This window comes from Garra rufa, chromosome 7 (assembly GCF_049309525.1).
Source record: "Garra rufa chromosome 7, GarRuf1.0, whole genome shotgun sequence".
Classification (NCBI taxonomy): domain Eukaryota; kingdom Metazoa; phylum Chordata; class Actinopteri; order Cypriniformes; family Cyprinidae; genus Garra; species Garra rufa.
The window spans coordinates 32,071,565-32,084,328 of NC_133367.1; positions in this window are offsets into that span (position 1 = coordinate 32,071,565).

Below are 12,764 nucleotides of genomic sequence, written 5' to 3' on the forward strand. Positions count from 1 at the left end.
GAAACTTTGCTGGAAGTATGGCCTGGATCTCTCCACATGAACTCCAGCATTGAGAACATTGTTTGTGTACACAGAGTTTACTAAAAAGAAAGGTTTTGAACAACTCACTTTCAGTGTTTGAGTTTCCTCTCGCGGCCGTCTTGCCAGTCAAGAAGTGTCGATTTCCGAATGCGAATTATAATTACCATTAGGTCAAAAACATTGAATAATACTTTATGTCTGAGACTACCTCTTGAAGCTCATCAAGAGAATGCCAAGAGTGTGCAAAGCAGTAATAAAAGCAAAAGGTGGCTACTTTGAAGAACCTAGAATACGACATATTTTCAGTTGTTTCACACTTTTTTGTTATGTACTATATAATTCCACATGTGTTAATTCATAGTTATGATGCCTTCAGTGTGTATCTACAATTTTCTTAGTCATGAAAATAAAGAAAAGTCTTTGAATGAGAAGGTGTGTCCAAACTTTTGGTCTGTACTGTATATTGTTATGGTAATTTGTTAATGAAGCAAAGACTAAAAAACCCTGGTAAGCACAAAAATGGATCCTGTTTTGTGAGTGCACTGAATACTTACATTCCATGTCTTAAAAAACTGTGGGCCATCTTCACATAAGTGTACTGCTAGGGCACGAAGAGCTACAGTGCAGTTTATGTTGATATCATGCACATCCTTGAAAGAAAAGCAAAAATAACAATGAACAAGCAAGCAAAGTTATTCTTGGTTCGATACTAGAGTTGTAGTCTTTGACTTTAACTCACCTCACGATCATAAATCCTGAGGATGTCACACAGCATCTCCGAGACTTTGCCAGTATGTGACACTTTTTGCCTGTACATCTATACATGAAAACAAAGAATAACAGCATTTTAGTTTTCATGATTATAATAGATTAGGTCTGGCAAATGCAATGAGGCCAAAGCCAATGCAGGTTTCAGTCATTGTTTTGTACAATTTGTAACGTTACATTGCTTTGTAAACTCTGAAAACATGTTATTCTACTTCACTCAGTTGCTAACTTGATCTGTACAAAATTAGATACATATTCAATGCAGGTTTTTACATGTGAAGCTGCTAAAAAATATCCAAAGTAAACGAAAGAAGAATACTTACCAAGTTCACAGACTCTGAATCCACTTCTTTAGCCTACAAGGCAAAAAAATATGTAAATGTTAATACGAGCTTCCCAGTGTCTCTACCATACCTATTACCTAGTTTTCATAACTCTTATTATTAACTGTTATTTCCAATATATTGCTAACTTTGCTAAAATTAGCCTTAATGTAGTGGATAAAAGTTACAGCTAGCCGCAAGTTCATTAACAGCTGAAGGCATTAAGGCAAGCATAAATTTGCATATTCCAGAACAGATCGCTAAACAGAATTTAAAAAATATGAATTCCCAGATAGCAAGCAGCGTTGGCCCAGATCCGGCTCACATTTGGCCGCCCGCATTGATTTCACTCAAGCCACATATGGACTTGATCTGGGCCAAAACTATGTTGCTGACTGGGTTCCGCTGACTAACTGATTACAATATTAACGTTACATATAAATCAAATAAGGCAGTGTGATTAATGGTTAAAAAATGTGCGTGAAGCAGAGCACCGCAGAAACGCTTGTCGAGCTTTCCACGTTACCAGTAAAAAGACAACAAAGCCAAACATGAAACACGTTTAAAAGATATACGTGTAGTTCTTATGATAAAATAAAAAGCAGATTAAAAAATATTTACTTACAAATCTCCCCACATGCGTCCAGACTCGCACGAGTGTTCGCCATCTTGATTATGTTTTCTGGTAGCGTCAGTCAGAACGATCGCGTACGTCCTGACGTAAATGACGTCATTGAACGTCACTCGTATACTTATAAAATATCACTTCAGTAGCAATGTCTACTCAAAAAAGATGAGCAAAGCAAAATTAAAATTAAGTAATTTGTTCAAAAAATGCTATAGTTTTAAGTTCAATAAACTTTGTAACTGATTTTTATTATGGTGTTCTCATCTTTTATAAGTTAGTAGTACTGTTCGGGTTTACAGTGTGCTGAGATCACATGATCAGCCAAAAACTCAATTTACCTTTATCCTTTACAGCTCTTTGAAAAAGATGATACAACAGATAAAACTGATAGAACTGAATTGGCAAATATCTCCACTAGCTGGGCCAGAATAAGAAAAGTGTTTTCTTACATTTAGTAGCAGCTTCACTTTTGTTAACAGCTGAATGTCCTTCTGTATTCTTGGCTGTAATCTGAAATGATGAAACACTGCAATCTTACCCAAATTGTAATTCCAACACACACAACTCTTTGGTATTAATGAATAACAGATGCTGAAAGACATTATGGGATTCAAATACCTTCACATCATATGTTGTAAGGTAGTAAAGATCTGAAAATGTAAATGAGCATGTGGAGTTGGTTTTAGAGAGAGTTTCTCCATTGTATGTGATTTCAGCCGTGAATGTTCCCTTTCCTCCATTCCAGACTATCTTTGGTCCCTTGTTTTCACATTTTATTTCAAGAGAATTGTGAGAAGGGTGATTTACTTCAATTTGTGATTTGAAAATAGGCTCTATCAAACAGAATGAAACAAAACATATTATTTTAGACACACGATGGCATTTATGACAATTCCATTCAGCAATTAACTGTTAATTGATTGAACAGATTCAATTATTAACAATACACATTATAGATAGAAAATGCATGGGGGTAAAAAAGTCCAAAGCTGATTCGGACAAAATCTTAATACTCAGAAAATAACTGAAGAATGATAGTGGGAAGGGCACTTGTGAAATGGGACAGCAAAATTATGAACTGAGAAAAGACTTACTGTCAGAATGTGTTGCCTTGTCGCCACTGTAAATTTCATAATCTTTTCCGTTGACTTTTCCTTTAATACTGCATTTATAATCTGTATATGGCGATAAGTTTGTAATACTGCAGGTTGTGCTAGTGCCGCTGTGTTTTACACAATTCTCCACTGAAAAGACAAAACAAACCTGAATAAGACTTTAAACATGTACTACCTACTGATATCATAAGGTACCTTAGAGTATTATTTTTATTTTATTTTTTTACAGAAATTGCACAGATAATAAGTTTCAATGATGGCAAAACCATAGAAAGTTTGAGCTCTTACACTGACTGTTTCCACCACTGTCACGGAGTCTGCAGCTGGCTGAAAAACTGTCCCATGTAATCCCTGAGCATTGATCTCCCTCAAGTGAATTCCAGGATATTTTAATTGAGGTGCTGGTGCTTTGCTGAAATCCTCCATTCTTTTGCCCATCTGTAAGAAAGAAAAAGAAAATCACAAACAAAGCAAAATAAATCTTCACAATTCATAATCAATCGTCTACAAGACCCTGTCCACAACACAAACATTTTACAGTGGTTTTATTTGAATCGCAAAGTGAGTAGAGCTGATAAACTGTGTAGGATGAAGCCAAAGATATTGTTATGGCATAATGATGAAAACATTTGAAGTGTTTAAAATTATATTATATAATTTCATGTAAGGAGTGTTAAATGTGTCTTAAGAGTCTAAATACTTATTATACTGCTTGTAAAGTATAATCTAACCCGTTTTGCTAGTCATGAATTATTGGTAAATATTCCCAAGTGTGCAGAAGAGAAAGAAGGAAAGAACTTAAAATCAGTTCTGCCTTATTAATGAGCAACTCACCACATGGTATTTGAAAGGAGAGCACATGACTCTTGACGAATCGTTTCTCATAAGGGTATTCTCCAATGCAGGTGTACTGTTTGTTAAGTAATAATAACACCTCTTCATTTAAAACAAAAGTATCTTCCTTATCTAACAAAGAAAGAAGAGAAAAACTCATTCATCATTTGTTTAATCATTAATGTATTTATGAGGCTGCAATTTAAAAAGAAAAACTAAATCTAATTATGCATTTTCAGTGACATGGAAACATTTGCATTACTTACAGCCATGGGTGCAAACAACTTTAAGCATAGGATGACATTGTGCAGGTTTATTACTCCATTCAAACTTTGAGGGAATATTTGCATTGAATCGTATTTCAGGTTTGACTGAAACAGAAACATTCAGTTGCTAAAAATACAGGTCAAACTTCTCAGATCACAGTATACATGCACAACTCCAACAAACGCCAGGACATTATAACTGATGTTTAAACAGCAGTAAAATTGAGCATGTTTTTCACGTTGAAAACTAAATTGAATAACAATAGATCTGTTGATCTATTAATTACCAACCTGGGGGCATAGTAACATTCATTGTATAGGTACATGTGTCCAGTTTAACGGTGTGTGTGGAAGTGCAAGAGTTTTGCTCAGTTATTTTAACACATTCAATCAGATTCCACTGAATATCAGTGAATTCTCCTTTCAGACACACTTCCTTATCTGTTAAGCTTGCCACAACAGTTTTTGGAACAGTTTCTCCTTTTTCTGTACACAAATTAAGAGACAAATGTAAATACATATTACATATCCCAATATCTATTCGTCAACACAAATAGACAGTTCTTGACCAATATGAGTTGTGTTATTGTGCCCTATTATTTTATTTAAGAAAAAGTCCCCTAAGAGTATTTGAATTCTTAAATTAAGAGGTCCCTGTAAAGAATGTCTATTTGAGTATGTTGTAATTCATGTAAAAGTCTTCTGCTGATGTAAAACACTTAGGACTTGAAGTAAAAGTCATTCTTCCATCAGATATGCAGTCGTCCACATTGACGGTGTACTCAGTGCATGGTCTTAACCATTCAAACAGTATTTCAAAGGGAGTTAGGTTAGATATTTCTTGGACAAGGATGTCATTGTGCTTATCCTTTATCCTGAGTGTGTATGTTTGGTCAGTGGAAGGACTGATATTCACCACATAGGAAATTCCTCCATCTATTCTCATTGTAAGGCTGTACTGACCTGTATGTGCATATGAACATTCACAAATTCATAAGCAAAGAGTTGTGTCTTGAACAACACAAAAAGGTACAATATAAACCAATACTCACATTGCAGGCTATTCGTGGTACCTGAGAAAAGCACATATTAGTTTTTAGTTAATAATCATAAATCGATCAAAAATTCTGTAACATTCTGCGTTATACAGTAAAATTCATTTTTATGATTGGATTCCTCGACGCTGTCAGTGTTTTTTGTGGAAATCATAGGGCCCTAACTGATGTCACCAATGTAAGCCCACCCCAGTTTAACACTTGCTTTATATAAAGGCCTGTAAATAGGTCTTTCTTGTCCTCAAATCTGACTGGCTGATAAGATTGCGATATTCAAGCAATGTCAGAACTCCAACTGTTTCACTGTTTGTATCACTCACAGCGAGTGTCATGGCGGATGGACAAACCCACTATAATTTTATAAATAATACTGTTTTTGTCACGGAATGTAGTTTTACGAGTTTTTTTTAGGTGAGAATGTACTTGTTTAAATTTCAAATATGCGGTTTGTTATTAAAGATAACGTCTATATGAAAATTTGCTTCAACGTTTTCAGAGATGTGAGCTCCAGGGCATCAGCGACCGTTAAGTGCTCATGAACCCGCCAAGAGCAGTCTCACCTCAGCTACTTCTTGAATTTCCTGCTGGCTCCGATGTCTCCATAGTGGTTAAACATGAGATATACATTTTGGGACAATCTAATAGGCAGTCTTTGGTCTCAGTAGTCTATTATTTGTTCTAGAGAAAATAGTTTTGCCTGAGGGCAAAATCTCATCAGGTTATACTTTATGTAGCTTCAATGCCTTTGTACTTTTTCCCACAGCTCCCCTAAACTAACAGTATTGGTGAATACCAAAATCTTCTTTAGTTTCTGCAATGATTCATCCACTAGTATGTGTAAGCTCTTTAGTCAAAGTAGTAGGCTATTTCTGATGCTAAAATATAATTATTGTCATTATCAATGAATTTGAAAATTTACTGTTTTACAACAGTAAAGCACTTTTTTTTATTCAAATGGCCAATTACAGTTATTTACTTGCAGTCCTTAAAGGCACAATATGTTAGTATTTTTATTAAAATATAATAATAATAAAAAAACACTAGAACTGCATTAAAACTTCGGTTCAATTTTCGCATTGGTCTGAAAAACAGCAGATGGGCAAAATGAAAATGTTATTGCCTGCCAGCAGGAGGCACTTTTGGAGTGGCAGAAATAGCCATTTCCCCAAAGATCAAAGCAGCGCTGTGCTCACAAATACTGGTTTATCAGGCATTACACAGATTTTTTTTGATGATTTTGAAAATTTTCTAAAGACAGTTGGTTCCCTTCAACATACAGAAAGTGATAGAAAACACCCACACCATGTTTTGATTGTGAAACCTCCAGTGCTCATGTTTATTCAACAAAGTCATAGACTTTGGAAAATCTATTTATGGCAGTCAGTTTTGATATTGAACCACAAATAAATCAATGTATGGGAAACACTGGGTAGCACAACAACCTTTGCCCAACTTCATCGCCTGTAGTCATCTCCATATTGCAAGCCACAAGCCAGACCGATAAACAAACACAGACTGGAATTTAAATTCGCACTAGGCATATGCATCTGATAAAACTGTCTATAAATGGCGATACAAGTTTTAGTTTTAAACATTTTTTTTAGATTCCTAAAATATTGGTGTTTCTCTTATGACAGACAGTAAATACAGCAAAAAAGCTGTATAATTTATTTTTTTAAATAAATATAAAAATAAATAAATACAAATATTTTACATTTCTGTTAAACTGTTTACATGAAACCAAGCATAGGGCCAAAACCAAGGGTTCTAGTGCAAAAAATCTTGCCATATCCAAGTGTTCGAATGTCGCTTAAAAAATTGTTTCCTATTTGAAACAGACACAGATTTGGGTTAACCATCAGAAAGCATACTGACTTTTTGGTTTCACTTGCTCTGTTTTTCTTTAATCTTACCTGTTCTTATGCGTCTAATCAGTCGGTCCTGTTCCACCCTTAAAAAGATCCTATAGCTGTTTTTTAGTCCATAGACAGCAGAGCGGTGTCAGAGACCCAAAGGTCACAGGTTCAAGTCTTGGTACCGGCAAGGATTGTAGGTGAGGGGAAGGAATGTACAGCACTCTCTTCCACCTCCGATACCATGACTGAGGTGAGACCCTTGAGCAAGACACCAAACCACCAACTGCTCCCTTGGCACCACACCAAAAAATATGTCTACCCACTGCTCTAAACACACCATAAAATTGTGTGTGTTCACTGCTCTCTGCTGCGTGTAAATGCAGAGCAAAAATTCTGAGTATGAGACAGTAGAGACTATACGTCACTTTCACTTATACTTCACAACAGCTAACAAACCAGAAACAGCTTCATTCTAATGACTCTGCTATGTTTTTCCCATGAGAGCCAGCAAGTTTGATGATTTTACACAGTCATGTCAATGAGAGGCAAATTCTCCCTCTTCCCCTTCAAACTGATCCTATGGATTAATTATTAGGACATTCTGCCACCTTCTGGCAGTTTAAGTTTCATACTGTGGCCTAAAACTTTAAATTTAAAACTTTAATCTCATAAAATGATTTATGCCTTTTGTGGGTAGTTCCCTGGACTGATATTAAGTATAGTCCTGAACTAAAATGACTTTTTAAAGCAGATTAACAGAAATCTGCTTTCTCTGTTACTGTTATGTTTTTAATAGTCCTAGGCTTAATCTAGTCCAGAGTTCACTGAGCTGATTTCCTGGTGGAAGACTAGGGCTACTCCAGGACTTCTTTCTGTCTTCTTGTTTGAAACACTACTGGCTCTCAATTACTGGTGGAATTCTGGAATTCAGCAGAAGCTAGAGATTGCGGTGCATAAAGTTTTAAATATTGACATTATATACCATATATTTCTGAAACTAAGTGTTCTGCCTTGAGGAAGTCACAGTCTTCCTGAACAAGAATAGGAATGTCACAAGCATCCAAAAGGTTTTTACAGCAAGGTTATTGATTTGAAATATGTTTAATACTTGTTGAGTTACAGACAGACATTCTTTGAAAAAACAATATTGTTAAATGTTCTATGCAGTTGTTTTCATAGAGAGAAATAATATACGATTCTAGTTTTAACATTTTTCAGTTTTAACAGTTCTCAGACATTGCTCTTTGAAAGAAAAAAAAATCTAAATCAATACAAAGTGATACACATTTTGTTTTTGACCACTGAAAATGTGTTTTTAACTACAGTATTTATTCATGAAGCCACATTAAGATCCACATATCTCTGGAAATAAACTATACAGAGTCTTAAAAATGAAAATACCAAAGAAAGTTTAAAGGATTAGCTTTTAGTTTTTTGAGAAAAAAATTTCAAGAATTTTCTCCATGTACTGGATTTCTATTGTGTCAGCGAGTTTGAACTTCCAAAATGCAGTTTAAATGCACCTTCAAAGGACTTTAAATGATCCCAGCCAAGGAAGAAGGGTCTTATATTGAAACGTTCAGTTACTTTCTTAAAAACAAAAAAAAGGTACAGTTTATACACTTTTTAACCACAAATGCTTGTTTTGTCTAGTTCTGTGTGGACTCTGTGTATTGCATTTCATAACTGCTGGGGTATTTTGAAAAACTCCCATCACATTTCAAACTTCACAATCGTCCTACATGGCTGTTTTACCTTTTTGAACAACTTTGCACGTTCACTTTGTAAACACTGGGCCAGAACTTCTGCGGCGATGTAGGATGGTTTTGACAATGAGATAGGAGTTTTTTAACATAACCCAACTGTATGAATACAGAGTGCATAGAGTTTGTATGTGAATTGCAGAGCTAGATAAGATGAGCATTTGAGGTTAAAAAGGAGAAACTAAACTATATGGAGAAAATTACTGAAATGTTTTCTTCAAAAAACAATTTCTTTACAACCAAAGAAAGAAAGACATGAACATCTTGGATGACAAAGGGGTGAGTAAATTATCTGTAACTTTTTTGTTCTGGAAGTGAAGTAATCCTTTTAGGACCGCAATCTAAATGGATATAAAGATATCGTTATTACTTCTTTAGTTACTTGAATGCAAACATGAAAGGGGCTTTGGCATATAATGCAACAAGGATTTTTAAAGTCAACTGATCGTTATATACATATTTTGGACTATGCTGCCCTACAAAGGCTAAGTGCTGTAACTACGCCAACACTGAAACTGAGAAAAATGCCTTTAAAGTTTTCACACCAGCCAGTCAAACATGTTGTGGGTAGATTAGTGGTATTGCATTCATGTAATGCCATTTTAAGGAAGATTTTTTTTTATAGATAAAAACCATGACAACTGATGTTACCTCTGACCACCAAAATGCAGATACTGCACTCTGCCTTTGGATGACCTGAAAAAACTAAAACACTAATGCAAAAGTGAAGTGCAGTATCTACAAACTACATGTGTTCATCCAACTTTCTTGTTGTGTTTCTTACTTCATGTTGATTGTTTTTAATAACTTTAATAGTTTTATTGATGTTCGCATGCTGTGAATGTTACAATTGCTTAGTAGTAAGTGAGTTTTTTTGCTCATTTTACTTAAAAAGCAATTTATTACAGATCTAGGTTGCTTTAAAACAATAGCTGAAAAAAGTTCACACAATTTAAACAAAAGAAGAACAACAAACAAGTAGTCTAGTGTGTGAAACAAAGCTAGAACGCAGTAAAGTCACGTTCGGATTATTTAGTTAATGCAATTTTGACAGTCTTGATTCTCTATGACGGGCGAAAAATTTAACCAGGAGACTTTGCCACAAGACAAAACAGTTGTCACAAAGCCCATTGTAAGCCTCAACTCAATTTTGACCAAATGTGTAGTTACTGCGCTTTGCCTTTGGACGGCAGTATGGAGGGCACCATTATTTTGATTATGTAAAATCTGTTTCTATTTTTACCGCAACACAACTCGGAAAATAAAATACAGATACGATGACCACACCTACTGAAAGAGATTATAGGTAGTGATGGATTTGAGCGTAATGCCGTACCATCGATTTTCCCTCCAAAGAGTCTAAACGCCCCTGGATATCAAGTGAAATCCCTGCCGAGAAACTACCGTGGCATCATATCAGTATTTTTTTTTCCAAGTTGCTTATTATGAGTTGTGTTATGGTAAAAATAGCAACTGATAGCACCAGTAGCTCACAGAGTGCAACCGTTTTACTTAATAAAAGCAATGGTGCATCTCTTAGTCCGAAATATGTATAAAACAATGTGGATTTTTAAAATAATGTTAATCTTTTATAGGTTTTACTACTACATATTTTAGTAAGAGACATAATTTATGTTATATTAAGCCATACAAGTCTAAATATCCAGGGTTCCCTTTAATGGCCAATTTCTTGCAAAAATGTTCTGCTGGGGTAAAATACAACTAGAAGTAAAAGTTGTGCTTCCTTTGTATATGCAGTCATCTAAACTAATGGTGTACTAGTTTTAATAAAAACGGCAGCCATTCATATTCACCAGCTGGTCTGTTGTTTTGTCTTCATTTTGTGTAAGCGTATAGGAACATTCGCATATTCACTTTCTTCAGCTTCATCTTCACCATCCCTGTGGTGAGAAATCCCATTAGAGACATAGATGCTCATATGATAAACGTTGACTGAAAAGAACTGGGAGACACTGACCGTTTTCTTTTGCGAAGGTAAATTTTGAAGGACACGAACAGGAGCGCAATTAATGTGACAGCTATTAGAAATGTCACGAATCCAACAACAGCCTTGTGATTGTCTAAGGAAGGAATACATGAAACTAGGCTGAATGAACTGCTTCCGGTATGATTGTACATTTAAAGGTGCAATCTTCAATTGTTTTCTTAATTAAAAAGGTCATGCACAAAGACATTAATGCCATACCAGCAGCCTAATAAACATGGTTTATTTACTAAAAGTGGTGAGATCGTGCTGAGATCACATGATCAGCCAAAAACTCAATTTACCTTTATCCTTTACAGCTCTTTGAAAAAGATGATACAACAGATAAAACTGATAGAACTGAATTGGCAAATATCTCCACTAGCTGGGCCAGAATAAGAAAAGTGTTTTCTTACATTTAGTAGCAGCTTCACTTTTGTTAACAGCTGAATGTCCTTCTGCATTCTTGGCTGTAATCTGAAATGATGAAACACTGCAATCTCACCCAAATTGTAATTCCAACACACACAACTCTTTGGTATTAATGAATAACAAATGCTGAAAGACATTATGGGATTCAAATACCTTCACATCATATGTGGTAAGGTAGTAAAGATCTGAAAATGTAAATGAGCATGTGGAGTTGGTTTTAGAGAGAGTTTCTCCATTGTATGTGATTTCAGCCGTGAATGTTCCCTTTCCTCCATTCCAGTCTATCTTTGGTCCCTTGTTTTCACATTTTATTTCAAGAGAATTGTGAGAAGGGTGATTTACTTCAATTTGTGATCTGAAAATAGGCTCTATCAAACAGAATGAAACAAAACATATTATTTTAGACACACGATGGCATTTATGACAAATTCCATTCAGCAATTAACTGTTAATTGATTGAACAGATTCAATTATTAACAATACACATTATAGATAGAAAATGCATGGGGGTAAAAAAGTCCAAAGCTGATTCGGACAAAATCTTAATACTCAGAAAATAACTGAAGAATGATAGTGGGAAGGGCACTTGTGAAATGGGACAGCAAAATTATGAACTGAGAAAAGACTTACTGTCAGAATGTGTTGCCTTGTCGCCACTGTAAATTTCATAATCTTTTCCGTTGACTTTTCCTTTAATACTGCATTTATAATTTGTATATGGCGATAAGTTTGTAATACTGCAGGTTGTGCTAGTGCCGCTGTGCTTTACACAATTCCCCACTGAAAAGACAAAACAAACCTGAATAAGACTTTAAACTGATATCATAAGGTACCTTAGAGTATTTTTTTTTACTCAAAATGCACAGATGATAAGTTTCAATGATGGCAAAACCATAGAAATTGTGAGCTCTTACACTTACTGTTTCCACCACCATAATGGCTTGTGCAGCTGGCTGAAAAACTGTCCCATGTAATCCCTGAGCATTGATCTCCCTCAAGTGAATTCCAGGATATTTTAATTGAGGTGCTGGTGCTTTGCTGAAATCCTCCATTCTTTTGCCCATCTGTAAGAAAGAAAAAGAAAATCACAAACAAAGCAAAATAAATCTTCACAATTCATAATCAATCGTCTACAAGACCCTGTCCACAACACAAACATTTTACATTGGTCTTATTTGAATCGCAAAGTGAGTAGAGCTGATAAACTGTGTAGGATGAAGCCAAAGATATTGTTATGGCATAATGATGAAAACATTTGAAGTGTTTAAAATTATATTATATAATTTCATGTAAGGAGTGTTAAATGTGTCTTAAGAGTCTAAATACTTATTATACTGCTTGTAAAGTATAATGTAACCCGTTTTGCTAGTCATGACATTATTGGTAAATATTCCCAGGTGTGCAGAAGAGAAAGAAGGAAAGAACTTAAAATCAGTTCTGCCTTACTAATGAGCAACTCACCACATGGTATTTGAAAGGAGAGCACATGACTCTTGACGAATCGTTTCTCATAAGGGTATTCTCCAATGCAGGTGTACTGTTTGTTAAGTAATAATAACACCTCTTCATTTAAAACAAAAGTATCTTCCTTATCTAACAAAGAAAGAAGAGAAAAACTCATTTATCATTTGTTTAATCATTAATGTATTTATGAGGCTGCAATTTAAAAAGAAAAACTAAACCTAATTATGCATTTTCAGTGACATGGAAACATTTGCA